At 31.4% G+C, this 26,338-nt stretch overlaps 1 protein-coding gene across 4 annotated transcripts in view; it reads left to right on the top strand.

The window, feature by feature from the left end:
* The window catches only part of Cdk7 (Cyclin-dependent kinase 7), a 62,921-nt gene that overhangs the window by 15,040 nt on the left and 21,543 nt on the right, over window positions 1-26,338 (top strand). For 3 of the 4 annotated variants that reach the window (XR_015042151.1, XM_085820523.1, XM_085820524.1), the window contains exon 2: window positions 16,031-16,153. The exons of the other annotated variant lie outside the window; for it this stretch is intronic. The gene's annotated coding sequence lies outside the window, so the exon portion shown is untranslated. The remainder of the gene's footprint in view (window positions 1-16,030; window positions 16,154-26,338) is intronic. 4 annotated transcript variants of the gene reach the window in all.

Genomic DNA, 26,338 nt, shown 5'->3' on the forward strand with positions numbered 1-26,338 from the left:
AATCATCATCTGCATGAAAAAGTGTCGGGTTTTCATCCGCAAAGAACCCGTGGACACTGAATATTTTTCGTTTACCATATTTCATACATATATTTTATGTGCACGAGCCACACAAATTGCCTGCAAGAGCCATATCAGGCTCGCGAGCCACACTTTGGCCACCCCTAGCATATATTATTATATGAATATTTTAAATGTCTATTTTATCATTAGTTATAATATATTTATGGACAACATTTCTTTTTTGATTGTATGATGTTCAATTTATCTGTTATTATTTTGTTTTTGATGTTCAATTTATCTTTGATTTTAATTTCACTTTTAAATTTTCACACCATAATTTTATTAAAGTCTTCTGAAATTTAGTCACAATTTCACTCAATCAAATCTGAAAGTGTAGTTCACAGATGCAACATAAAAACTATGTCTAATATCAGTCACTAAGGATGTATGGATTAGGTTTTTCATGCTGTCTGTTTTGTTTATTTCATGCTTATGACTGCATAAGAAGACTTACATGAAACAAATGTTGTGTCACAAGCAGTGACATCGAGATGTTATTTCACATATAACTGAGAAGTACAGCACTAATTAGCACTGTAATTGTTAAAGAAAGTATCCTAGCTTTTAAAAAGCTTCGTTGCATTACTTTGTGATTTTAAGAATAAGAAGGGTTTGTGTGTTTATTTAATTCAATATGCAAAGCATGTAAGGGCTAGCTGAAAAAGGCATGCTTTTGTGAACATTTTCTAGGCTCATGTTTACATCAGTTATGGAAAACCATGAAAATGTCACAAAATTCGCAAAATGCATGCAAAAAAATAATAATAATAATAATAATAATAATAATAACCTGCACAGCCAGCTTGTTTATCAGGATTTGAGCCGAGATTGAACTACCAATATTCAGCCATCTTAACTACTCCTAGGACAAATCTAAGAAAATACTCGTAATATCGTGTAATCAAAAGTTATCTATGTGTTGTATGGCAGGATTGCTTTCTCAAGTACCGAAGTAGGGAATACATAATCTATTCTTTTTTTTAAGTGTTTGGTCACGGTATTAATCATTACACATACTTTTCGTAATTCATATTACAAGTGTCTTTTTGGGTAATCTTTGGAATATGGTAACAAGTAGTAAGGCGATAAAGGTTACTAGCTAGGACTTTAGCAGTGTACGTGGATAAAGTTAAAAGTGTGTGCAATGCCATTTTTGTGCAATTCTGGGATGTTTTTTTAAGTGAAAATAGGTCGACGTGTACATGGATGATACCGTGTATGTGCAATTCTTAAAAACGCGGCAAGCAGTAGGCGATTCTGCACTTTGTCCCAATTTCGCACCTAATCTTTGTCATGATTAAGTACTTTTGTTCCATAAAAGTTCTAGCATAAGCGTAATTCGGCTAGCAGATTGTTGGAAAAAAATTTTGAGTAAAAAACAAAAACATGTCTTTACTTCGTGAAAACAAAATGGCGTCCAAACAAAAACTAGCAGGGTTGGTCGCCAAGTTACCATAATTCAAAGATTAACCGTCTTTTTTTCATTTTTGAGTGTTTTGCTTGTTGAATTCTCAAAAGTGTATCTGATAATTAGTATAATAGGTATAAATACAATAGACGTATATGATAGATCAGGGGTGGCCAAACTTTATGTCAGTGAGAGCCACAATTGCATATTTACATCATTCTAAAAGTGGTGAAATAAGTTTCAGGCTGCAAGAAATGTCCGATTCCAAACAATCATTCAATGACGTCAATGAGTTCAATAAGAGCCATATCCCTGTAATAAATTAATGAATGCATGACTTTTAATACGTCCATTTTACATAAACAGTTTTTATTGTTTTGTTTTTTGTTTCCCAATTTACTCACAAACAGCTTAAAGCATTTTATGTTGAAACAACTGCCTGTCTTTTTGCATAATATATTCAACAGTACCAATAATCTTCAAGAGTACTGAAATTCTCTTCAGTAGCATTGTTAATAAAACTAAAAGATTATTATTTTTGAAGAGTCATTTGCACATGGATTCATTACACAAGTAGTGGTTTGCTAATTTTGATGACTTTGGGATCCATAAACATATTCTGTCACTTATATATATAAGAATATTCAATAATATTGAATAATCAATCAATAATATTGTTTATTTCAATTTAATCATCTAATTGTGTGTCACACCTGAGGTCTTATCAAGGGTTATTGCTGGAAAAGCATTAACAATACAGGTTGATCTTTAGATTATGGTAACTTCGCGATTTTTTGGCAAAAATTTGGCGACCAACTCTCCTACAGCAACCCTCTATTTTTTTTTTCCCGCCGCCATTTTGTCTTCACGAAGCAAACACATGTTTCTTTTCTTTTTATCTACTGAACACTTCTTCCAACAATCTACTAGCCGAATTACACTTATGTTAAAAATTTTATCTAACAAAACTGCTTAATCATGACAAATATTCACTGCAAAATTGAGAAAAAGTGCACAATACCATACTCCTTACGCGTTTTTCAAAATAACACATACACGTAAACCATGTACATGTCGACTTATTTTTACTTAAAAAAACATCCCAGAATTACACAAAAATGGCATTGCGCACACTCTTCACTATATCCATGTACACTGCTTTTATCTCATAAATTAGAAAAAATTCACGAAAATGCATGACAATTTTCTGCATGCATGACAATTTTCTGAAACTTTAAACCCGTTAAAAAGAACATATATGAAATTACCTAATAACAAAAAAGTATATACCCTTTCCAAATATGAACATTTCCACGTATAAAATAAATAAAATATCCAAAAACTTTTACCTCTAAATTATCTATTATATTATAAACGTCACCAACGAATTCATACTGCAAACATTACAAATGGTTACAAATACTTAGTGTCAAATATTTAAATTATTTCCATGCACGTTTACTTCCACTCAAACGTATACCAAATTCCTACAAACATATAATTCACAAAATAATTATCATTTAATTAAATTCAAAAACACTACTTAAAATATAAATAAGCTCATACATTAAATTAATAAAAATTAGCTTACAATTATAATTACTTTAAACTAAATCATTGCTAATAACAATTTTCCCAATAATACCAAATTACTTTACTTTCACCTTACATTTAGAACAATGCATAAAAATAATATCCTCAAATAATTAAAATTACTAACTTACCTAATCTTCTTCAGAATCTTGATTATGTGTCCGATAAAATTTTCTTATTTATCCGCTAAATAAAAAGCAAGCGTATGTGCGCCTGTTTCAGGATCTTTAAAATCATACTTATAGTTCACAGCAAGGTACCAGGTAAAATAAATAACTTAATAAAACATCTTTACTTCTATCTCACACAACCTTAAAGAAACACTTATTACTACCCCTTTCAATCCCACTAAATACCCATTTCGAATTCACTTTAGTTAGGGCCATGGGATCCAAAAATTAACGATAATGTTTCACACAACACAGAATGAAGCCAAATACAAAATTTCCAGATTTTTTCCCGGTTTCTCCCCTTTTCCGATTAAAGAACCGTAATTCGTCCATTAATGTCACATGACATATCTTATGATCTCTCGTTTCCCTCACACAAAATAATGCGTAATCAGAACTGAGTACTGCTCACATTATTACTAAAGTCCCAGGTAGTAACCTTTATCGCCTCGAAAATGTCGCCAAACTATCAGTTACCATATTCTAAAGATCAGCCACAATATATTATCTGGTTAAAGTTTTAAGCCATAAATATTTTCTCATTATTTAAATGGCAATAACCAATAATAAAAATAAAAACGTTAATTAATTATTTAAAATGCATATTTTGGTGGCCCACGAAATCAAAATATTTAGGGGGTTGGAAGCCTCATGGTTCTGCATGCTTAACGCTACGTTAACAACCGTGTTACCGATTATCGTTGACCCCCTCCTGCAAACCAGCATTTGTCACCAAAAACGTCCTTAATTATATGAAAATATTTCTATTTATTGTTAAAAGTTCATAAAAATAGTGTGAAAATATGAAAAAATAATAAATAATGGAAGAGTAATTTAAATCGGCACTTGCGAACAACGACGGTCATAATTCAACAAAATGGACGTAAGAGGAGTGGTTGCAACTTTCGAACAAGCGAATAGGTTGAATCTGCTGGGTTACTAAGTTGGAACTATTATCACCAAAGTTGGCAATGTTTACATTTACCGGGTTCTTTGCGGAAATGCTTCCAAAATATCTTCATTTTGTAATAATTCAATTTATCAATTTTGTAATTCATGTAGGGATACTTTTATAATGTTTCCGTGTTGTAAAGATTCAACAGGTTGACTAGCTTTCGAAATGGCATAGATGCCGACATTCTTATGTAAATCAACCTATAAAAAGCAACTTTTATGAAGGTGCTGACGCCATTATGCCCAGACACTGTTAATGCAAATATAATTTTAATTTGTTTAATAATCAGAAGTGTAAATTAAAATCCTACTTTCACATGTGCCCTTATATGTATGCCATTTCTTGAATTAAGCTCACTTTCATATGCTTATTAAAGCAGCCATTCATTTTCACAATTAATATGTATATTTTCACCATCTGTTGTAATTAATTCAGAATCACTTTTTCTTTACTACTCTATCACTTTTAAAATTGTTTTTGCATGGAAAATGTGTAAAAGTATAGTTTAGCCAGTACATTTTCCATGTAGCAGTTATTGTATTTTTTATGTTCTTATGTTTCAGCAGAATTAAAAATTTCAGGATTTGTATATATATATATATATATATATATATATAAAAATCGGGTAGTTATTTGCAATGAAATCTAAAGAAATGACATTTAAAATGTTTGATTTATAAGAAATTAGGTATAACATTTTATATCTTGATACAGATTTCGTGTTTTACTATGAAAAAGTAGTGTATAAAAATATTTTAAGAATTTAATATTTATGTAGAAATATGATGAATTATACATGCATTTTAAATTATCCTTCGGTAGTATCATAAGAATTCAATCAGGGATAGTATTTTTTTAGTAAAGTAGGCTAATTGTATGACCTGTTTTGGTACTTTATATTTCATAGTTCCCCTACAATTATTGTCAAACTGAAAAGTCACCATGTGATGTAGTCAATTAAGAAAAATAAAATAAAATAAAAAAAAAAAAAATAAAATAAAAATTTAAAAAAAAACTTGAGTTTTTGCATATATATAATATCAAAGAAATTTTAGCATTAATTGGCAGCAGAATATAAACATTTATAAACTGTTTGACATTTTTAAGGAAGTTATTGATGATTAAAAAAAACTCCGTCTTCTATATAATAAATGCAAATCTGTCTGAGGAAGCTTCTGCCATAATGGCCTTTGTGAGTTTTCTAACATAATAAATAAAATTACTTTTGATTTAAACATAAATATCTTACTAATATTTATACTGATATATTAAATTTCAAAAATATTAAAAATTCATTCAGTTATTGCTGGTTGTGCAACTCTTCTTAGCTGTTCATATCTTAATCAAGGTTATGGAATATGGATAAAAATAATTTGCTTTTTGGCATCTAGAATTCCTTTATGAAATTTAGTTAGTTAACCTGAAAATTGCAAATTTACTACTGTTCTTATAACCATACAGCAAGTACAGATCAAATGGCTAATCATTAGAAGTATGTCATAGCTGTGATATATAATTCATAGTTACGCGTGCAGGTAGGTATCTGCATAAGCAAGGTAACAGATGATTGATGATACATAAATAATCAATAACCTAAATGATTATATCTTGTATGAGTATCAAGTCTTCTTTGTATTGAATTGTCCTAACATGACATGCAAGCTCTCAAGATATAATCCCATTAACTATCAAACATACATTTACAACAGGGTCAATGTTAGGTATTGTATGCCTGGTGCAATCTCAGTATTTTATGTCTGGTGCAATATGATTTAAGTTCTGATGGTTGGTGCTTCCCTAAATTCTAAAGCTTTTGCCACCCATATATACTGCTGCCAAGTGTTAAAAATTCTGCTGCTTGATGCTTCTCTAAATTCTCAAAGTTCTGTGGCACGGTTTACGGTGGCTCTGGCACTGATTCTGTACATTCAATGAGATGCAGTTAGAATACTGATTTAACATTGGTGGGTATGAATTTCAAATACTTTGTAAATTAGTATTGGTTTTCTTATGCGTAGTGAAAGCTTTAGATTAAGTTTCATGCTCTTAACAGTGAATCTCTTATATGAAGTGCAGTTCTTTCATAAGCTGTCTAATAGAAGCTGCCAGTTCCTACACCATGAAAATCGAACAACTATATTAAAATAAACTTTTGCTCAGGATAAGTCTAAACACTTTATTTACTGTTTTCCAACAATGTGCCTTCATCCCTAACAGTGATAGCCAAGTCGTGACCTTTCTGTCTGGCTTCCTATTAATTTAGTTATATCTTCTTGAGTATTGCTTTATTTTATTAAATTTGTCATTTGAATTGCTAGTGTAGCAGTAATCAATCTCGTATTTGAACATATCTGAAAAATACATGCAACATTTTGCCTTTCTGTGCATTTACTTTACAAGATTCATGACTTTTAGATGTGTCTAAAGTTGAATGAACTCATCACAGTAGAAGGTAGATTTGATATGTAAAAAGTGCTAAAGTTAGAATGATGGCTGTTTCTGTTAAAATGGACTTCTTTAAATAATGGATACACTGCAGTTAGTGTTATTTGCCTTTGTGTGACAACCTTTTCTCCAGTGAAGATAATCAAATAGAAATATTGCAGTGCAACTAACTTATGCTACATAGTCAGATAAGTTGACAGTTAAAGCATCAAAAATGTAAGTGGACTTCAGATAGGATTTTTTAAATTCTGTTTTTCACATTAAATGACATTCTAAGTCTTTTTAAAAATAAATCATATTAACTCAAGTTACAGATGAAAATCTAATCATAGGCATCTAGATAATTTTATAATCAATTTATTTATTTTTGTAGTGAATTAAAAAATTTGTATAAAAAAAGAAAAGTTTGCTCATTGATGTTGACCATTACCATTTGTGTTCCTCAGACAGATTTAATCAGCCATTTATCATATGGTATAAGATACTAAATAAAGGTAAAAATATATTTAAGGATGCCTCTGGGCAAAAATTGCCAATTTTTGACAACTGGGCAGCAAGGTACAATTTCAAGATGGCCACTACACAAAGCCAAAATAACAAGTCAAACAATTCCACAAACTCTGTTGTTGATGTGCACATTCATCTATTTTCACTTAAAAAACATCAGAGAATTACACAAACTCAGCATTGCGCACTGACTTGACTTTGTCCATGTACACATTAATCTATTTTCACTTAAAAAATTGAACAAGCACCCAATTCTACACTAGAGCCAAACAAAAAATATTTAATCTCAATAAACTTCATTTTAAATCAAACAATGAAATAACAGGTTCAGGTTCAGGTGGAAATATAGTGGGACATCCAATGTTTACTATAAGTAATGTAGGTATAGTCCCACTACACTTCGGTTTATTTTTAAAATTAATATTAAAAAAATACATAGTATAATATAACACATAATATAACAGTATGAATAGTATATCGCTATTTTGATTGATATCATATCTATTAGATATAATTATAGAACAATGAAATAACATAAAAAAGGAAACACATCTTATCATATCCATGCACTACACAAAGGAAAAACACACTTATTTAGAAATTTCTGTCATCAGTCTGTGGCACACAAAATTCCTTAACAGCATCCAAAAACTTTCCTCAAACCATGTTCCCTTTCTAATAGAACTCTTTTATGGTGATGATTTGAACCTTTCTTGCGACAAAACCATCTGAACGATCTTTAAGTTCTACCATACACATTTTATTCATACAAACAGGACACTTATAATTATGTTGAATTGCATACAAAAAAAGTTTCGTTTCTTCTGTCATCAACCACTTAAAAAAATAACACCTGATCTCTCATTCTATACCACCAAACACCCAGTTTACCACCAGCAGCCATTTTACGATGCAAAGCACGTTATACGCTACACACTTCCTAACTGACATCCAACAAATATTTTTCCATCGGTTAACTTCACCGCAATCATGCAACCACCAAGGGGCACCTTAAAATATAGGCTAACCTGAATAAATTGTATGTATGACTGTAAAGGCATGTTTAGCTGTTACGGCTCAAAATCTTGTCGCAGGTAGAGTGGCGTGTCCAATGATTTGTACCTGTAGTACTTATTTATCAATTAAAAAATGTTTTTTAATCAAATGTGCACTATTTTGTTTAACCCTTTGACATGCGTTCTATTATTTTTATAATTTTTTTAACTAAAAACTCTAGAAATTGAATATTATGATCCTAGAGGCAAGTAATATATGAATTTAAAAAAATCTACTGTTGCCCATTGTTCTGTGGGTGGTGAAACCAGCACGCGTCTAGGACCTTTAAACTTATTGAGGTAGTAGGAAAAAAACTTACCTTTTCCCATGCGTGTTTCCAATAAATGACGAAATTTACAAATTTTTTTTATAAAATGTATGTTAAGAATTGCATTATATGTAAATTTTTTACATTATTTTACAAAGTAAATCATCAGAAAAATTTTTAAAATAAACATTTACGTAATTTTTCTATAGCAGTGAAAATATAAGTACCTACATAATAAGGACATTCAGATAAATGGATAAAATACTCGGTAAAGTAAGGATTAAAAAAAAAAAAAGCAGGTTTTTTTTAATTATTATTTCACATTTTTTGTGACACTGTTCAAAGCATGTTTTGTCTTTTTGGTACATGCATGGACCCACATTGCACATTTCGCATATTTTTGTTCTATGAGGTTTCTTCCTTGTGTCCAAAATGTATACTGCTTGGATGTTCTAAATTTCACTGGAATATGTCCAGCGTTATTTAGGTTCTTTTCATCTGGCACATGAAATTTGTGGTTCTTTATGTTAATGGGGGGGGGCTTGGTCTTTTTGGCTTTGGTACGGATCATTCGATTCCCATTCATGTTTATTTTATTCGTATTTTGTCCCAAAATATTTAGAAAATATTTTTAATTTAAATAAAACTTTTACCCGATTTCTATTTTAAATTATAGCAAAGTATATTTACATTAAATTTAAACCACACAAAATAATTTATAAAATGACAATAGTAGTTTGGGAAGCAAGTGTGTTGAGGTCAGAGAAAAATCTTTGGAAAAGAAAGACCTTTTCACTGGGCAGGTGCATGTATTGTTTAGTAATAAAATAATGTGGTTTCAAAGCCCCTTATCTATATCGGGTAAAAATAAACATTCCTATTTGAAAAGCAAACAAATGCCATTGTGAAGAGCAGTGGTTTTGAAGCGCGACCACCGAGCCTCTAGAGAACTGTGAGCATTGTGAAACAATGCTCTAGTGGCGCAGGCGCCCTGAAACTACAAAACAAATGCCATAAATATAGGTATGTTTTTTTTATATATGCAATTTAATTATTGCAATTTTTTATTGTTCACAATAAAAATCATGATGTGCGATGAATAACTTTTGAAAATTTAAAGTTGTTTATGTTAATAATAGGAAGTTATTTTGTCTCATTGAAAAAGAATTTTAAAAGGCAGCCAATTTGAAGTACTAAGACTTAAAAGATGTATGATTCTGCAGTCATTTTGTGTTATTTAAAGGTAAAAGATCAGTAATCAATTGATTTTTACTCAAAAAATTCGGAAAGAAGAGGAGAAAAAAATTCAAAAATTGGTGGTTTCAAGGCGCGACCACCATGCGTTAAAGGGTTAAAGAAGATTTTTGCATATTGCTTGTGTTTTATTATATTGCTAAATGCAAAATATGTAGTAGAGACAGCAAATTAATTGGTTTCTTAGTTGATCTTTGCAGTTTATAATTTTTATAATTACATCATGGACTTGAATAAGGATGCGCTTTTGCGGGTTAAAATCGAAACCATAAGGAAATGTGTGTTATTTATGCTAAAAGCCATTCCCATAAAGTATTTTATTCATTTGATTAATGAAAAATACCCATAATGTATAAAAAAAATTAAGAAACTAAGCATTTTCCAACTCAGCAAATTTTTCATCATCCAAGTAACATTACAGCTTCTTTTAAAAATATTATTTTAGGAAGGGTGTGTATTTATTGATTTTAAAAATATGAATGATTGCTGTGAGGAAAACAAAAATACATGTATATTTTTACATCATTTCCATAATTAAAGTGAATATAAAAAGTTTTTAGTAATAAATTGTATGACATATAACTATTGGGATTTGTAATCTTATCGTAGTTTTGACAACTTGCCATAGTCATATTTTAGTAAAAAGTTAATCCGTATTATTATGAAAAGTAAAATTGTTTTTAATTAAACAGATTTATATTTTATAAAACAGCTCATTTGCCAAAAATAATTAAGAAAAATTTGTATAATTTATAGATTAAAAAGGGTTATGTTTGTAAGGAAAAAAATATGTTAAAGAAATGTTAAAAAATATGATGTTAAGGATCCTAATCACTGTATATATGTGTTGATGTAATTACACTGGTGGGAAGATTTAAAAGAACAACTATAAGAACTCATGTAGCTCGAATGATTTTGCAGCTAAGAACATGCGACTTGTACAGGATCTGTATATTTGCATGCTTGACATTGCTTCAAAATGCAGAATTGGCTGTTTTTGAGCGGAGGATAAATTTAAATAAGAATATAGCAAATGTTCCACGAAGTGGGATAGCATTAAGAGATAATAAGGTGTGTGATAAACCTTGATCAATATGTAAGCTGTGCTGTGTTTTCCCATATTGTATGTTAGATTGGCCAGGAATTCCTGTGGTAACAAAGCATGTTCATGATGAGTAACACCTTGAAATTGTTGAAGAAGTGTTATCACGAGGCTGTAATGATGCAAATCAGTGTCTTAGGGCAACCCCATACACGTTCTGCGAGATATAAATTTAGAGAATATCCAGACCATTCCATTTGGATTACTTCACTCTCAAGATAATCCGTGTTTAGTGCACCATGATAAGAGTGTGCATTATTTCTCATCAGGTGGAAGTTTTTACCAATTCCACACCTAAACAACTTAGCATAAGAATCACAAACCTCATCTCTGTAAATTCTAGCATTCCTAGTTGCACTGTTAAAAAAGTAGGTCAGTGTAGTTATTAAAATGTTGCCCGTACCATGATTGGACTACTTTTTTGCCAATGTCTTTTATGGGTGTTTTCCAGCCTACTCCATGTGTTTTGCTTCCTCCATTTAACAGCATGTTTGGAGCCACTCTCCAAACAAAAACAAGGCTCATTAGTAAAAAAGAACTTGGCTCCATTTCATAGCACTTTAATCATGATGATTTCTATACCTTTGCGACCAACCACATTTTGCAGCACAAGTTAGCAGGATACAAATCATGGATTTCCTTGCATACAGCCCTCTTTTATGCAGCCTATCGCACATTGCATATCTTAATAGTCAAGCTCATGTAGTTGCAAAACATTTTAGCAATCTGAACTGACATTAGTTGTCTGTTTCTTTTAACACCCGTTGTCAAATAACAGTCCTGAGAATTAGTTGTGGTATTTTTATACTTTGGTCCTGGTTATCTGAATACATCACCATTGTCTGTAAATTGTTTCCAGATTCATCATGTACTTGTTACAGCCCTTAAGATTAATAGTTGAAGCACCCACTTTGCACTCCTTTCTTGAAAGAAAAAGGGGAAATTTGTATATTTCTGTGTAGTAAAAGGACTGTGTGATAGCTCTGACCTTGAACTACCAACCAACCATCTTTCATTGATCTTAATAGAATGAGCATAAAACACCTTTTTTATAGTTGTTACTTCAAGTTTTCCAGTCTGTGTATATTATGTATTGGACCATCCATAAAGTTATGCCATTTTCTAATGATAAATATAAGTTAAGTAGCACCAAAACATAAGAAATTTTCATTGAATCATTTAAGCACGATTTTGTTTAATAACTTTTCACATCTATTTAGCAACTGAAAGATTCGTGCTGTTTAATAGTCTTCAAACAATTCACAATTTTGAAGTGACTTGAATAGATGAAAATCAAAGGGGGAAGGTCCGATGTATATAGGGGTGGCACAAAATATCCCAGCCTTACTTAATCATCTGCATTTGGCACTCATCGAAATGTAAAGCTAAGCTTTGTCATGATGGGTAACTTTCAAGATTGGTCAGTCCAGGACAATTTTTTTCAACTTCTGCTTTTAAAACTGCCATTTAGAAACAGTATTATTCTGAATTTATTGTCTGATTTTATGTAATAGTGTATACAGTCAAAAGTCGTTAATCCGGACTCGTCGGGACTTCGGCGATTCCGGGTTATCGATTTTTCCGGATTATAGATCATCTGTTTAAATCTGGTAAGATGGCATGCAGAAATTATAAAATTAAAAATATGAAACCATAATTTATGAAATAAAGAACAATTATGATCTAAAGGGTATCAAAATTTACAAAAAAAAAAAAAGCTTAATATTTATTTGTTTACTTTATTAAACATTTCTTTCAATGTAAGTTGTTTAAGTTGCTTCGTTTTTTATGTGATAATACATTCTCTTTAATTCTATAAACAGACATAATTTCTTGTTCAGTTACAAAGTTCTGCTGTTGAAGTCCTATAATTGCTATGTCGAGAATACCGACTAATTTGTCAATCGAAATTTTTTCGTTTTCAATAACCTCTGTCACTTTCTTCGCTATCGGAAGTGAATTATAATGACGAGGAATTTGATTTAAATCATATCAAAGACGGAGTACATCGAGATGAAATACTACATTTAGTAAGGAATTATAAGCCAAATAAAATAAAAACATCTGCTCTGAAGATAAGGATAGTGCTAACAGATCAACTTCCAATTGATTGCACACCATAGCGTTAAAGATAAACAAAATTTAGATAAACAAACGTTAAAGTTTAGATAAACAAAGGATATGCCTTTATCCATTTTTTGCAGCAATTCCACTTTTTGTTTAATGGACTTCGAAACATACTTTCGCTTTGTAGATACTTTACATATTAGTAAATATATATCAGAAATTCTATTTGACATAATCGAAAGTTCAAGCTTACTTTTATGAAATTGCTCTAACAGTCTGCAAAAAATAATAAGCCGAATCCTAAGGAACAATGCAATCTGCAACATTAACTGAATTAGATAATTTTTAGCTTATACCATCCGTTATACATTAAAAGCGCATTTGTAAATGTATTTTGCGCACACGCATATTCGCAGCCGTAAAGGTCTTACGCGCATATAGCTTTGAGGTATTCCGGATTATGGGTGTCCGAATTAACGACTTTTGACTGTAGTATTCCCACCATAACAAAGCATTACTTTTTTTAAAATGTAGTTTCCCTCTCAAGCTTAGTAAAGGATCTAACTTGGCTTACTATTTTTTTGTTGTAATATTATTATATAGTATCCACTTCTCATTTCTTGTCAGCAAAGATTTATATGCTGCAACTCAACAAGCATATTCTGCTCTGTTAACACCTTAAGCGCTAGATCAGCACTGGGAGAACAAAGCGCAGTCATGGGACCAGACCTGCTGAAATGGATCTTCACCACTAGCCCCCACATTTTCAGCAGTTAAGCCTAATTTTACAAAAAAAAAAAAAAAAAAATCATATAAAATTAGCATTTTTATATTATGACTTCAATTTTTGAAGTTGCGTATTTAATGTACTTGTTTAAGGGTATTAATATAAAGAATATCACATTTATAGAAATAAATTAAACAGGCAAAATACTAAAATCATAACTATACACACAGAAATAAATACTAAAAACATGAAAAAAAATTACAAATACAAAATTTAAAAAAAGAATTACCTGTAGGTAATTAAATTCCAATTTAAAAACTCTGTGTGTGAAATAATTCAAAACAAGGATCCACACACAATCCTACATTGCATATTTCGCACTCAAAATGCGTTGTTTGGTTTCGCTTTTCCTTGGTTTTAGCGCACACAACACATCTTCTCCTACCTTTATTACCTTTTCCGTCAACTTAAATTTTTGGAAACTGTCTTCCAGTTAGACGGAAAGGTGAAGTGTCCGATGATTATGGACAAGTTTTTAAGTAAGGTCTCTTAGCCATGGTTAACAGAATGAAACTGAATATAACCCCAACTTATGTCCCAAAACTTCTTCAAAAGACATCCTCAAACCCTGTGTGACATCAGGTTTATATTCGAAAACTTGTTTTTCTAAATCGAAAACAGCGTCCACAATGACCGGAAAGTGATCAAGGAAAGACCCCGACTGGCGGGATATCCATTACTGATCACGTCAATATATACATTATTTATAATTACATTATATGTAAATTAAATACATTATATACCAAAATATAATGTCTGTATCATTATATATAATGACCATTCAAGGCATTTTATATAATGACCTATCAAATCGAGTAAGAAAGACAAAAACGCTGGCTCTTTCCTGAGAAATGCAAGTAAGATGCATTATGCATCAAGAAAGCTGATAGTCTTTTTCCCTTCTGCAATAATGTTGTAATGTTATTTTTTAATTAACCAAACCAAAGTTACTTTTTAATTAACCAAAGAAATCTTATGTTAAGTTTCAAAATAAATAGAAAAACAAAAGAAAATCTTAACGAAATAAAAAAATGCCTGTTAGCCTTTAATTTATAGGTGCACTAAAAGAGCCATGATTTCTAGTTTGTTTACTTCAATAAATCTCTCAAAACCAGAAGCACAAAACTGAAACTAATGCCAGTACATGAAGGTCAAATGCCATATGAATCAATCCATGTCAAAACAGTTACCACTTAGCTCCATTTACTGGCTTCTAAAAATTCAAATAAATCATTCCATTTTAATGTTACGTATATGGGGCACTGGGCTGGTAGGAGCAGAATAATTTGAGTCGCGTATACGTAACGCTGGTCCTGAACGGGATGAAGAAAGGAGTATCCATACATCATAGCAGCTTGCATGCTCAGTCTTTTTCAAATGATCGTGTACTTTTTGAAATTTCATTCTGTCTGATAGTTCTTGTACTATACAATGAGGATTTTAAGCAACAGCTTCTTATAGGTTCTTGTTTACAGAGGATAATCTAGAGTGAACATCATTATTGAGGCTGACATTTCTGTGCTTCTCAGATTTCCTTTGAACTGTGTCATCAGAAACAACTTTTCCACGTATAGATCAATTTTTATGAACAATTCTGACTGGCATTTTTTCCCTTTTTTTTAAGTAAAAAAGCATAGCATGACAAAGTGAACTTTTGGATTCTCCATTCTTATTGCATTGAAACAAAAATTATGCTACAGCATATGCTCAAATTATAAAACAAGTGCAGAAAAGATTATATTTAAACATCTACCTTGATCAAGGTCATTTCTTATCAGCAGTAACAAAATGATGAGAAGAAAACATGACTCAACACATCATTCAGAACTAGAAATTCGAGAATGGTATGTTCTCTGGCAAATCACTTTACTGTACCCCATTAAATTAAAAACAAATGAAATTTTAGCTTAATTTCTTGTTTTCAGGCGTTACTTTTTGGATTAAGTGTACATGCATATATGTAATAGTATATACTAAAATTGTTATTGCAAGTTTTATATTGAATAAAATTTAGAATTATCATGCAACTGGAAAGTAGTATCATGAATACTGTTTTCACACTATAGAAAACTTCTGGGAGAAAAGTCTTATAAAACAATCATTTGTCAGTTTAAATTTTGAAATCCTGTATGTGTTTCTTTTTTTAGATTTTATACATTAGTTATAATAAAGTTTTGGATTTAAACAACTACATAGAATGAAATTTGTCTTTTTAATTTATTTCTTGGTAGTTTATTTTTATTAAAATTATTTTTTGGCTGTTGAGAACTTTTATCACTTTCTTTGTTATTTTTTTTTTATACAAGAAGTAAGATTTTCTATTTAATCTGTATATTTGTAAACAATTGGTTACAGTTAATATAATGGTGTCACAACATCCAGCAACATGATCTGCTTTAATATTTATGCTGAATAAGATGATGCCCTGGTACACCTCAGAAGTCGTAAGCTGCCTGTTAAATGCCTAAAGTTCTTTAGGTAAGATTTAAAGTATTAATTTTTTAAAGTATGTTAAATATATACAATTATGAATTCTGCCTGCATTCTTCTATATGTTTTACATTCAAAGATGCTCCATTATCTATAAATATCTGGTTGTAATGAAAGTGGGCCTCATCAACATTAGTAGGCTGGCCAGAACACTCTGCTTCTTAGAAATCATAGTCTGTGTTTTTGACTTCTGATACCAAACCTTCACAGTGTCATATGATACAACATTAGTACCTAAAACTATACACATGATCTGGTGACATTCTGTAGCTGACTTTTTGCAACAGAACTAGAAGTAAATGATGGACCTAATCTGATAACATGATAGTTTGACTTTAGACACCTTGTACTTTAATGTAATGACATTTTTTTACAAATTTCCCAACACAGTATTCTAAAGCAAGTGTCTTTCTTTCAAATGGCAAAAATCGTTTGACAAAATATGATTAAACACGGAAACATGAACAGTTTGCACAGACGATATTTGCGGTGGTGGGAAAATTTCGCTAAAACCCGATAAAATGTATATTGTTTTCATTTGCACTAATATTTAATTTTGATGCAATTCATAATTTGCTTGTACATTGTGTATTAAAAAGAACACTTTTCCATTTTCATATCATACATATACAATAATTAATAGATATTCAATAGAAACACAGTATTTAGATATTCAGTAGAAATTTCACAATTTAAAATACATTAGGATAATTAACATTAAAAGCTACAAAACACTCGAATATTTATCTGTCATTTTAATTTGAAGCCTTCCCAAACATTTTGGCTAGTTTATATCGATTTCCTTCTCTTTAAGCATCTTTTCTAACAATTAGATTTATCTTAATATACAAACCAATGTCCTTGCTAGTTTCTATGTGCTTTATCTCCTAACCTGTGAACCTCTCCATAATGTACCTATGAGGGTTTACTTTAACTGGTAAAAGTTAACTAGTCCAAAACCTCCGACAGACGTGAAGCATATTATAGCTATGTCTGAAAGTAAGTACAATACCCGACAAAGATTTAAATAAAAGGCTTATTTAAAAAGAACTTAAAACATAAAGGCATGTTCTGATGCTAACAAAATCAATTACAGCTCATGTTGACGTAATTAAACAAGAACAGCCAAATTCAAACTAAAAATAGGGAGTAGTGGTCAAAGACTATACAATTTAATTTTAATTTACTCTGGCTCAGTAAATCTATCATATAAGGATTGGATTGGATTATTCAATTATGGCAAAGCATACGAGGACTATCTGTCTGAAGGGAAGGATGCCTTCGTGAAGGACTTTCTAAGGGAAATTGGCTCGTATACACATGGGAAAACCATGAAAACACGTATGCAGCCGGCCCGTTCGCGGGATTTGAACCTCGGACCGAACTACCAGTGTTCAGCATCTTTACCGCTCGGCCACTGGTGGGCGTATCATATAAGGAAATAGAAATAGGAAATTATAGTAAAGGCTAAGATTATAAACAATCGGGTAATTTACATAATAATAATAACTGCACATATCTTTGAAGACTAATTTTCTTTATGCATTCGGTTTCTTTCTTTAACGCGTTTCCTTTTCATTTTAGAATTTTTGGATTTCTGTTATTTTAAAAAACACTAAATGCATTTAGAATGTATAGAAAAAGCGGCTAATTTTATTTCGTTAGTAAAATGAATATTTAGAAGAAATATGAAATGTATATGGAAAAGGCCAGTTACAGAGCTGATGTGTCAGAATTTTAGAAGTTAGTGATACACCAAACAACAAAATCTAGAAATGGCAAAACTTTTAAGAATTTACAGCAGGCATTGGGAGCAGAATTTAGAAAAGCACTAGGCAGCAGAATTTAGGATCCACAGAGGTTGCATCAGGTGGGAAAATGCCTATTGCCAGCTATGTGTATGATGCATTAAGACATATTGGATGAATCTTTTAAATTGTAAGTTTTCAGTTTCTTTATTAATAAAAAAAATCCCTTTATATAATGCCTGCCCATGTGATAAGATTAGAAGCATTTTTGATATTTTCCATGCTTGAGTCTAGTGAAAAGTAGAGAAAATAAAAGGAAGATAAACATGTTAAAAGATTCTAGTATCAGAAGTAAAACATTCAAATATTATGTTTTCATTGTTCTTCCAGACGTTTTCCAAAAAGTAAGAAATTCATTGCAAACTTTCTGTAATATACATCCATTATGTGTTGATACCATGGAGACATTTTAAATTTTGTCACATATTTCTCGAATCTTCTAGAATCGTAGGTCTGTAAATCTTGCCTTCAAATCCTTCTAAACCTTCCAAGCTACAATGTCTAAAATCCTAAAGAAAAATTACTGCTACGAATTCTATAACAGCAAAAAGCCAGAAATATTTTGCGAAAAAAAAATCAGAGGGGAAAAATGTAAAATTAATTTCAGAGAGAAAACTGATGTATATTCTGAGACAATAACATGGGAAAAACTCTTACCATAAAAAAATTAAAAAGAAGATATTTTAAATTAATTACATAGCTATTTTGCCTTTGCTAAGAAATGTTTGGTAAATTGTGCTTTATAACATTATACCTTGTTTATTTTTCAGATTCAAGATATTGTATAAGTGGCCAAAATGGAATTTATAATGTGGCAGCGAAAAATAAAAATGCTTTACTTTAATGTTATTTCTTAAATATAATTACAATACATTACCATTACTTTAATGATATTTATCAATGTTATAATGTTCTATAAAAATTGTCGTAAAATTCTCGGACCTCGGAATTAAAAATTTTCTGTAGAAACTGATTTTAAAATTGCCAAAATGTTGATAAGTCACCAAATTTAGAAACTTTAATAAAAGAATTCACGTCCCAAAAGCGAAAAGTTGTTTAAAAGCTCTTTATTAGAAGAAATGAATTTCGAAAGGCTTATGTTTCACTTCTTGCTTAGAAACTTGAGTATCCCATCATTTATACTATTAGAAATAGAATCAAATTATAACCCATGAAACCATTCAAAAAATAACCATATATGTCAGTTAATCGCCAAAAATATTTCTCCAAAATGCTAATTCACACTCAAAATGGCAGTCGTAAAAACAGACAGAAATTTCAGATGATTAAAATTAAGGACCTTCTGCTGAGTTTATCCAAAATTAAGGACTTTTAAGGACCAAAAATCGATTCCAAAAAATCTAAGGACCCTAGGAACCCTGAAAGTTGTCAGTCATTGGTGATTGCTTTTTTTTGCCAACGTAACTCATGACAAGCAGTAATAAAAAAAAAAAAAAAAAAAAAAAAAACTGTCATGATCTAAAATTCAAACCATCAGCAACCAATTTTTTTGTATGTTTTATGCATGTGCATCTGGTATTTTTTTCTTAAAACTTGGAGTTCTGATTCTTAATTTCACTTTGGCCTCCATCTTGAAGAAACAATCATTTATTAACAGAAATCTGTATGGTCAATAATTTGGCTCTGTAGCTGCCTTTTTACTTGGTTTACATATCAAACTGAAACATTCTGCATCAAGACATCGTGACTTTTACACCTACTGAATAATTTATATTCCTGATGCCAACCTGGTGAATCATTATTTATTAAATTTTTCCCCATCACTGCATGACTATCGACATACAGCGGTTTGAGAAATGGCTAATGTAATGATGTTTAAAAATTTTTTTCTTAAATATTAGTAATTGAATGTAAAAAAAGTATAGTAACCTTTCATGTTTACATTACCCTTGGTGACGACTGCAGAATTCAGCTGCGAAGTGCTGAGCATGTTGACGAGGAGAAATTTAACAGAAATTTCTTTCCATATGCAAAAAATAGATTTTATAAATGATACTTATAGGCTAAGAGATAACATTTAGTGTTATTTGAATTGAGAATAACTGATTTGTTATTGAGATAAGCCCAGGATTGTTGCCAGAGCTGGTGCAGCTGCACTAGGCTGCAGAATTTGAGGGAGGCAAAATATTTAGGATTTACAGTGTGATCAAGAACAAAATTAAGCTATGGCATAATTTCCAGAATTTAGAGAAAATACTGAGATGCAAAATATTTAGAATTTAGTGAGGCACTTGGCAGTAAAATTTAGGACAAAGGACTGCAATGGGATGCAAATTGTTAGCACCATCCCTGGATAAACCTTAAGTATGTGTGGAAATTTATTTATTCGGGACTTAGATAGGCATTAAACATGCACAGAAAACAGACATAGGTATAATAACTAATACAATTTAAGCTTAACTTGATCATCGTACAATAGAAGCAGTACAAAATTTAAGGGAACATCATATCATTAATGACCAAACTTGCCGATAGTGTATGATGAATGCTAGCTAAGTTTTATGATGATAATCACAAATTAAAGGTTTTCAGATATTGCAAACAAAAATAAAATTTTTTGAATTAATGGAATTTGTAAAGAAATTGTAATAAATAAAGATGATATAACCGAAATTTTTTGTTGCGATGACAATGCCCTAATCATCAGTTCACTAACAAACAGCAAAATCTGTGGTATGGTTCTAAATCCAGAAAATATCATTACTGATTATGAAGCAAGTGACAGAGAAGTTGTTGACAATGAAAAATTTTGATTGATAGTGGGAATTCTCGGCACAGCAATTGCAGGACTTGAGGAATGAAACTTTGCAGGTGAACAAGAAATTGTCTCTCTGTCTATATATATGTGTGATAAAAACTTGGAGTAAGCTGTAAAGGATTGACGGTAGTTCTCATCATCAATTTGGGGAGACTTTTGCATAATTAGAAAGATGACACTTGAAGAAGAGACTTATAGACGTAGCTGAATTGAACGTAAGTTTTATTGCTGGACACTAACTAATTATCGAGACCAAATTTTTCATTACACACAGTCATGAGAGCAACATGCACACCACAGTTTTATATGGAGTATCACATTTTAAATAACAGCGTAGTTAGCTGTTCGATAAAGCACAAGCAAAATGAAATGGCATCTGAGCAGCAACAGAGCTACAAGCTAACTGTGCATTTATCCAGTCTGGCAATCTGTTAAGAGAAACATTTTGGTTTAAGTTAGAAAAGTTTCAGTTTTAGAGTTTAGGTTCTGAAAGTACAAAGTCTTTAATCCGGAATGATCTATAATCCGGATCTCAAAGCCACAAACTTTGAATGCTTTCAACTTTTGTATGCTTTACACATGCACATAATGCGTTTATGCATAATACCTTTACGCATGCGCATAATACATTTACGCATGCACGTTTAATGTATAACGGACGGTATAAGCTAGGCTAAAATTATCTAATTATCTAACTTTTAATTATGTCAAAAAGAGTTTCCGATTCTGGAGCTGCCAAAGGATCTACAAAGCAAAAGCATGCTTTGATGTCCATCAAACAAAAATTGGAATTGCTGCAAAAAATGGATAAAGGCATGAAGAAAGTGACGGAGAGGTTAGTGAAAACGAAAAAAATTTCGATTGACAAGTTAGTCGGTATTCTCGGCACAGCAGTTACAGGACTTGAACAGCAGAACTTTGTAACTAAGCAAGAAATTCTGTCTGTTTGTAGAATTAAAGAGAAAGTATTAGCACATAAAACAAAGCAAACTGTAAACTTGCAAATCACACTTGCTTTAAATTATATGATGTAAACTTAACTGTGTGGCTTGGCCTTTGTGAGCAAGATTTGAATGAAGAATGTTTTAAGGAGGCTAAGCAGCTTACTGAGTGTGAACGAAGTTGTGTAATAAGGCTGCAAGAAGATGGATTTTCTTCTCTGTGGTATTGTAGGCAACCTTTTGAGGGATGTATAGAGTGTACATGTGTGTTGTCAGCAGTGGTCACGGGAAGTGACTGTCTCAGAAGGCCAGAGTCTGACTGCACACATGCCATCTCTCAAAAGGCAAAACTGCCATATTTGCTGCATGTGTGCATGCATCACACTGCATCTGTAGGAGATATTTGAGCTTTTGTTGCCATCAGGGTGTACAGTGAACTGTAAGAAATTTATTACTACACAGACAGCTCCAAGTCCGTGACCCTAACTAACCTTTTAACTCCAAATCACCATTATCTGTCACTTTAGTGGAATCAAACTAGATCTCATTGCAGGGTGGAGTGGAGATTTGTTTGTTCTCAGATGAGAGCAATTTTTGTCTTGGTGCCAGTATTGGTTAGAAGGAGGTCAGACAAGTGCTTGAAAGGAAAAAGTCAACGCCATAGGCACATTGGACTTCACCAGCGATTATAATCTGAGACAATTTCTTGTGATAGCAGGAGCCTTCTCGTCACTAATCCAAACACCTTTAGAACAAATTTTTATGTGAGATCGGTGATTGCTTCAGTTGTGCTGCAGTTCTTGAGCAATATTCCAGGGAATGTTTTCCAACAGGATAATGCTGTTGTCTCCATACTAGGGTTTGGTAAAGCTCGATGATTTGAAGCTCGATTAAGCTCGAGCTTGATTGTTTTTTCGGGCTTTCCAGCATTTGAAGTTGACATATTTACATTATCAAAAGACTTATAATGGACTTATAATTAAAATAATATTTTTTAGAAATTTAAAAGAAACTTTTTCTTTACTTATACATTTATTTATGCATTTATATTAATGAAAAAATATTTTAAAAACACCAGTGCATGTAGTGATTTATCTGATAGCTTCAACCTAATTTTGGTGCAAAAATTGTTGGCCACGGAAAATGCCCTCTCAGAATCAATTGACGTTGGTTTTATACTGTAAATAGCTTCAAGTAACAGCTTTAAATTTACAGTCAATTCACCGTTACTTTTTGACAAAGTAAATTCTTGACTTAATTTTTTAAAGCGGTCACCTTCTGGTAGTTTGCTGGTTGGAGCTCCTAATAGTACTCGAAGTTTTTCTTTAAGAGAAGCACCAACTTTAGTAGTTGTTTCTGCTTCACTGCTTGATTTTTCATTTGATGAATTTGAGGACGGAAACAAACGCTTCATCAAAGCAGCTGCTAGTTCTATAGAAGCTTTTGATGTCGTTTTATTCAAGTTGTTTAGTGAATTCATCAAATCTATGATGTTTTTGTTGATCCTGCTATTGATGTAAAAATCGATATTTTCAGAAAGAGAACTACTTATTTTAGATTCTTGTTCAGTTAACTTCTGTAGTATAAAGTTGATAGAAAAGTTGATAACTTCTCTCGCATAAAGTTGCTGTTCATAAAGTGGCTTGTTTTTCACCCATAGCGTTAAGTGCCATTTCAATTGGTTTTAATACCAAGACTATCGATTTTATTAATTCCAGGTTTAAATTTGTAAAAAGACGTTCAGATCCAAGTTCAATGAGTACATCCTTTGTAACATTATACAATTTTACTAATGTTTCAAGCATTTAATTCCATCTGGTTTTACAATCCAGACAGAGTTGTTGCTATATCTGTAATTTTTCTCTACATTTAGACTTGAACAAATCTGAATGCACAACAGAATTTTTGAAAAAAATTACAACTTGTCTTTCAGTATTTATGTTTTCCTTGAAAGATTCATTCTGTAATTCAGTTTCATTAATGCTCAAACCATTATCAACATCATCAAAATCATCAGTCTCTCCTGAACTTTCGTCTATACTTTCTTCTGTCCCTGATTTTTCTTTATAAAAAGTTTTTGTAACAGCCAAATGCAAGGCATGCGGAAGACATGTTTGATAAAAAGCAAGTGATTCTTTTCCGAACTTGATCATAACATTTGCTCCATCCCCAGTAGTGGATACAATATCATGCTTAAATGATAGACCAAAAGATTCAAGGTGCTCTTCTAAGAGTTTTTGCATTTTTTTTTTTTTTTTTTTTTTTCATCGCAACTTCCAAAAATTCTTACCAATCCAATATTGATGCTTTTTTGGCAGGCAGTATGCAGATTTATATTCAGGAAATCTGGTTACCAATGCATGCTGGTCCATTCATACATGGTAATGGAGAATTTCTTTGATTCGGCAATATCTTTTTTAATATCATTTTTTGTTTTTTGTTTCACAGTTTCCATATGGTTATGAACAAGAGCCATTACAGATTTTTCATTGGCTGGAAGCTTCATACCCCTTAAGGCCAATGATTGTCGAATAAACTCTGACTGAGTGATTTGACTAATTGATAAACCATCTACTGCAGCCATTTTTGCAACAATCTCTTCAATTGATATTTTGATTACAAAATTATCCAAAGTTTTTGTATTTTTAGCTGTCTTTTCTGCCTCTACTTTGTCAACATCAATGTTATGATGATGCATTGTTGACGTATTTCCATTTAAAATGGAAATTTTGCATTCATTGTGGCATGCATAATTTTGGTCTGCCTTGGCGAAATGACTCCAAACGGTTGATCTTTTGTTTTTTGGCATGATTACTATTCTAGAAAAAAATAGAAAATACTATTCTAGAATATGCGTGTATTCACAGCTGTAACTTCAATAATATTAACCATTTTTACCAAAATATTGCTGAAATTCCGACTAAATTTGTGTTGAGATATTAGTAATCGTATTCGTATTGGTTAAAAGGAAGTATAGCTTTCTGTCACGTTCGAAGTATTCCGAAACTTAATCCCATTCTATTTGTTTATGATTTGTTAAAACATGGTCTGCTTGTGTCTCTGCGTATTACTCTGTAATAAATGTTTGTTTAGCGACACATGGCATTTTCAATGTTCCAAGAATTTATAATTTTGTTTTTTTACTGATACTAAGAAAATTATTATTTAATATTACATACATGTTACTACTTAAAATTAAAAGTATATTGTTTCTATCAGTAACGATTAAAAATCCCTGCATTTCTATGTACTGTAGGCAGCAACAAATTCATCTCTTTACCAAAACAAGTTTCAACTCTGTTCAGGTAGAAGTACTGGTAAATGTAAAAGCATTATTTTACTGTATAATTACTGTAATTTATAACCCTTTTTATGTTTAACTTTACTTATCTATAATACAATTACAAAAGTTTTAGTTTTTATGTACTTAAAGACACCAATAAAATGTCTTCTAGGATTCTTAAGAAATATGTTGAAAAATAAATTAAAAATAAAATGCAGAACGAAAACATTTTGTATGTACAGAGCTCGAAAGCCCGTCGGGCTTTGATTCGAGTATCGAGTACTCGAAAATGACCAAAAATTATCGAATATCAAGCTCAAGCCTAAGCTCTTTCCAAAGTCTACTCCATACTGCTGCGGTCACTCCATGTACTCTGCAGAATGTCAGTATGTTGGCCTGCAAGATAACCTACTCTTTTTCGCATCAAACACATAGGAGATGACAAATCCGACATTATCCACAACCAATACAGACTATTGCTGATTTGACCGACCAAGTATATAGGCATGTAGTTCCATATGGCACTTGTATAACAAATGCATGTGTGTTTGTGTGCTTGCATTCAACATCATGGTGACTGCCATGGTTATTAATTAACCATTTCACATTTGAATCTTGTGTCATGCTTTAACTTGTGACCTTGAAATATTAATAAAATAATTGTTACCTAGACAAATGCTTTGCCTACATTTCATTCCTCCAAATTGGCTTCTTCTTGTTGCTGGAATCACATTTTCCATCAGTGTTCTTTTCACAAACACTGATATACATTAACAGGCTTTGCTGTCCCGTGAAATAAGTGATTTCATATTTTCATCTCAAATGTTTTTTCTTTATTTTGCATATATACCTTAGATTTCTTTCTTCAGTATACAATTTTTTTTTATGTTTAACAGTTTTTATCATATTTTTGTGTTATGCAAACTGTTTATAAAATAACTTTATTGAGATATGCTTAACAGACAGTATGGATATATGAATATTTATTGAAAAATAAGGCATGACTTAGTAGATAAGCATTTGTGTGATATGCCAGGCATGGTCAAACTGTGGCTCACAGGACCCTGAGGCTCTCAAGCCCCTTAAATCTGATTTACTTGAAACAATTGTTAGTTTTATTTTGTAATAAATATGCCTTTTGAAACATGAAAGAGAAATCGTGCAATGACAATCATCTTTAATAATTTAAATTATGTAATAATTTATTTTATTTCAAACAGTACATCATGCTCTAATAATCAAAGTAGCAAATAATTTGGTTTCTGCAAAATAACACAGTAATGGCAATATTTTTAAAGTAGTTAATTGCCATTGAGACAGCACAAAAGAGAGACTTGAAGGTCTTTCAGGAAATAATGCACT

The sequence above is a fragment of the Stegodyphus dumicola genome, chromosome 7, assembly GCF_044657685.1.
Source record: "Stegodyphus dumicola isolate Sdum_Otavi_A_Nest chromosome 7, ASM4465768v1".
Classification (NCBI taxonomy): Eukaryota; Metazoa; Arthropoda; class Arachnida; order Araneae; family Eresidae; genus Stegodyphus; species Stegodyphus dumicola.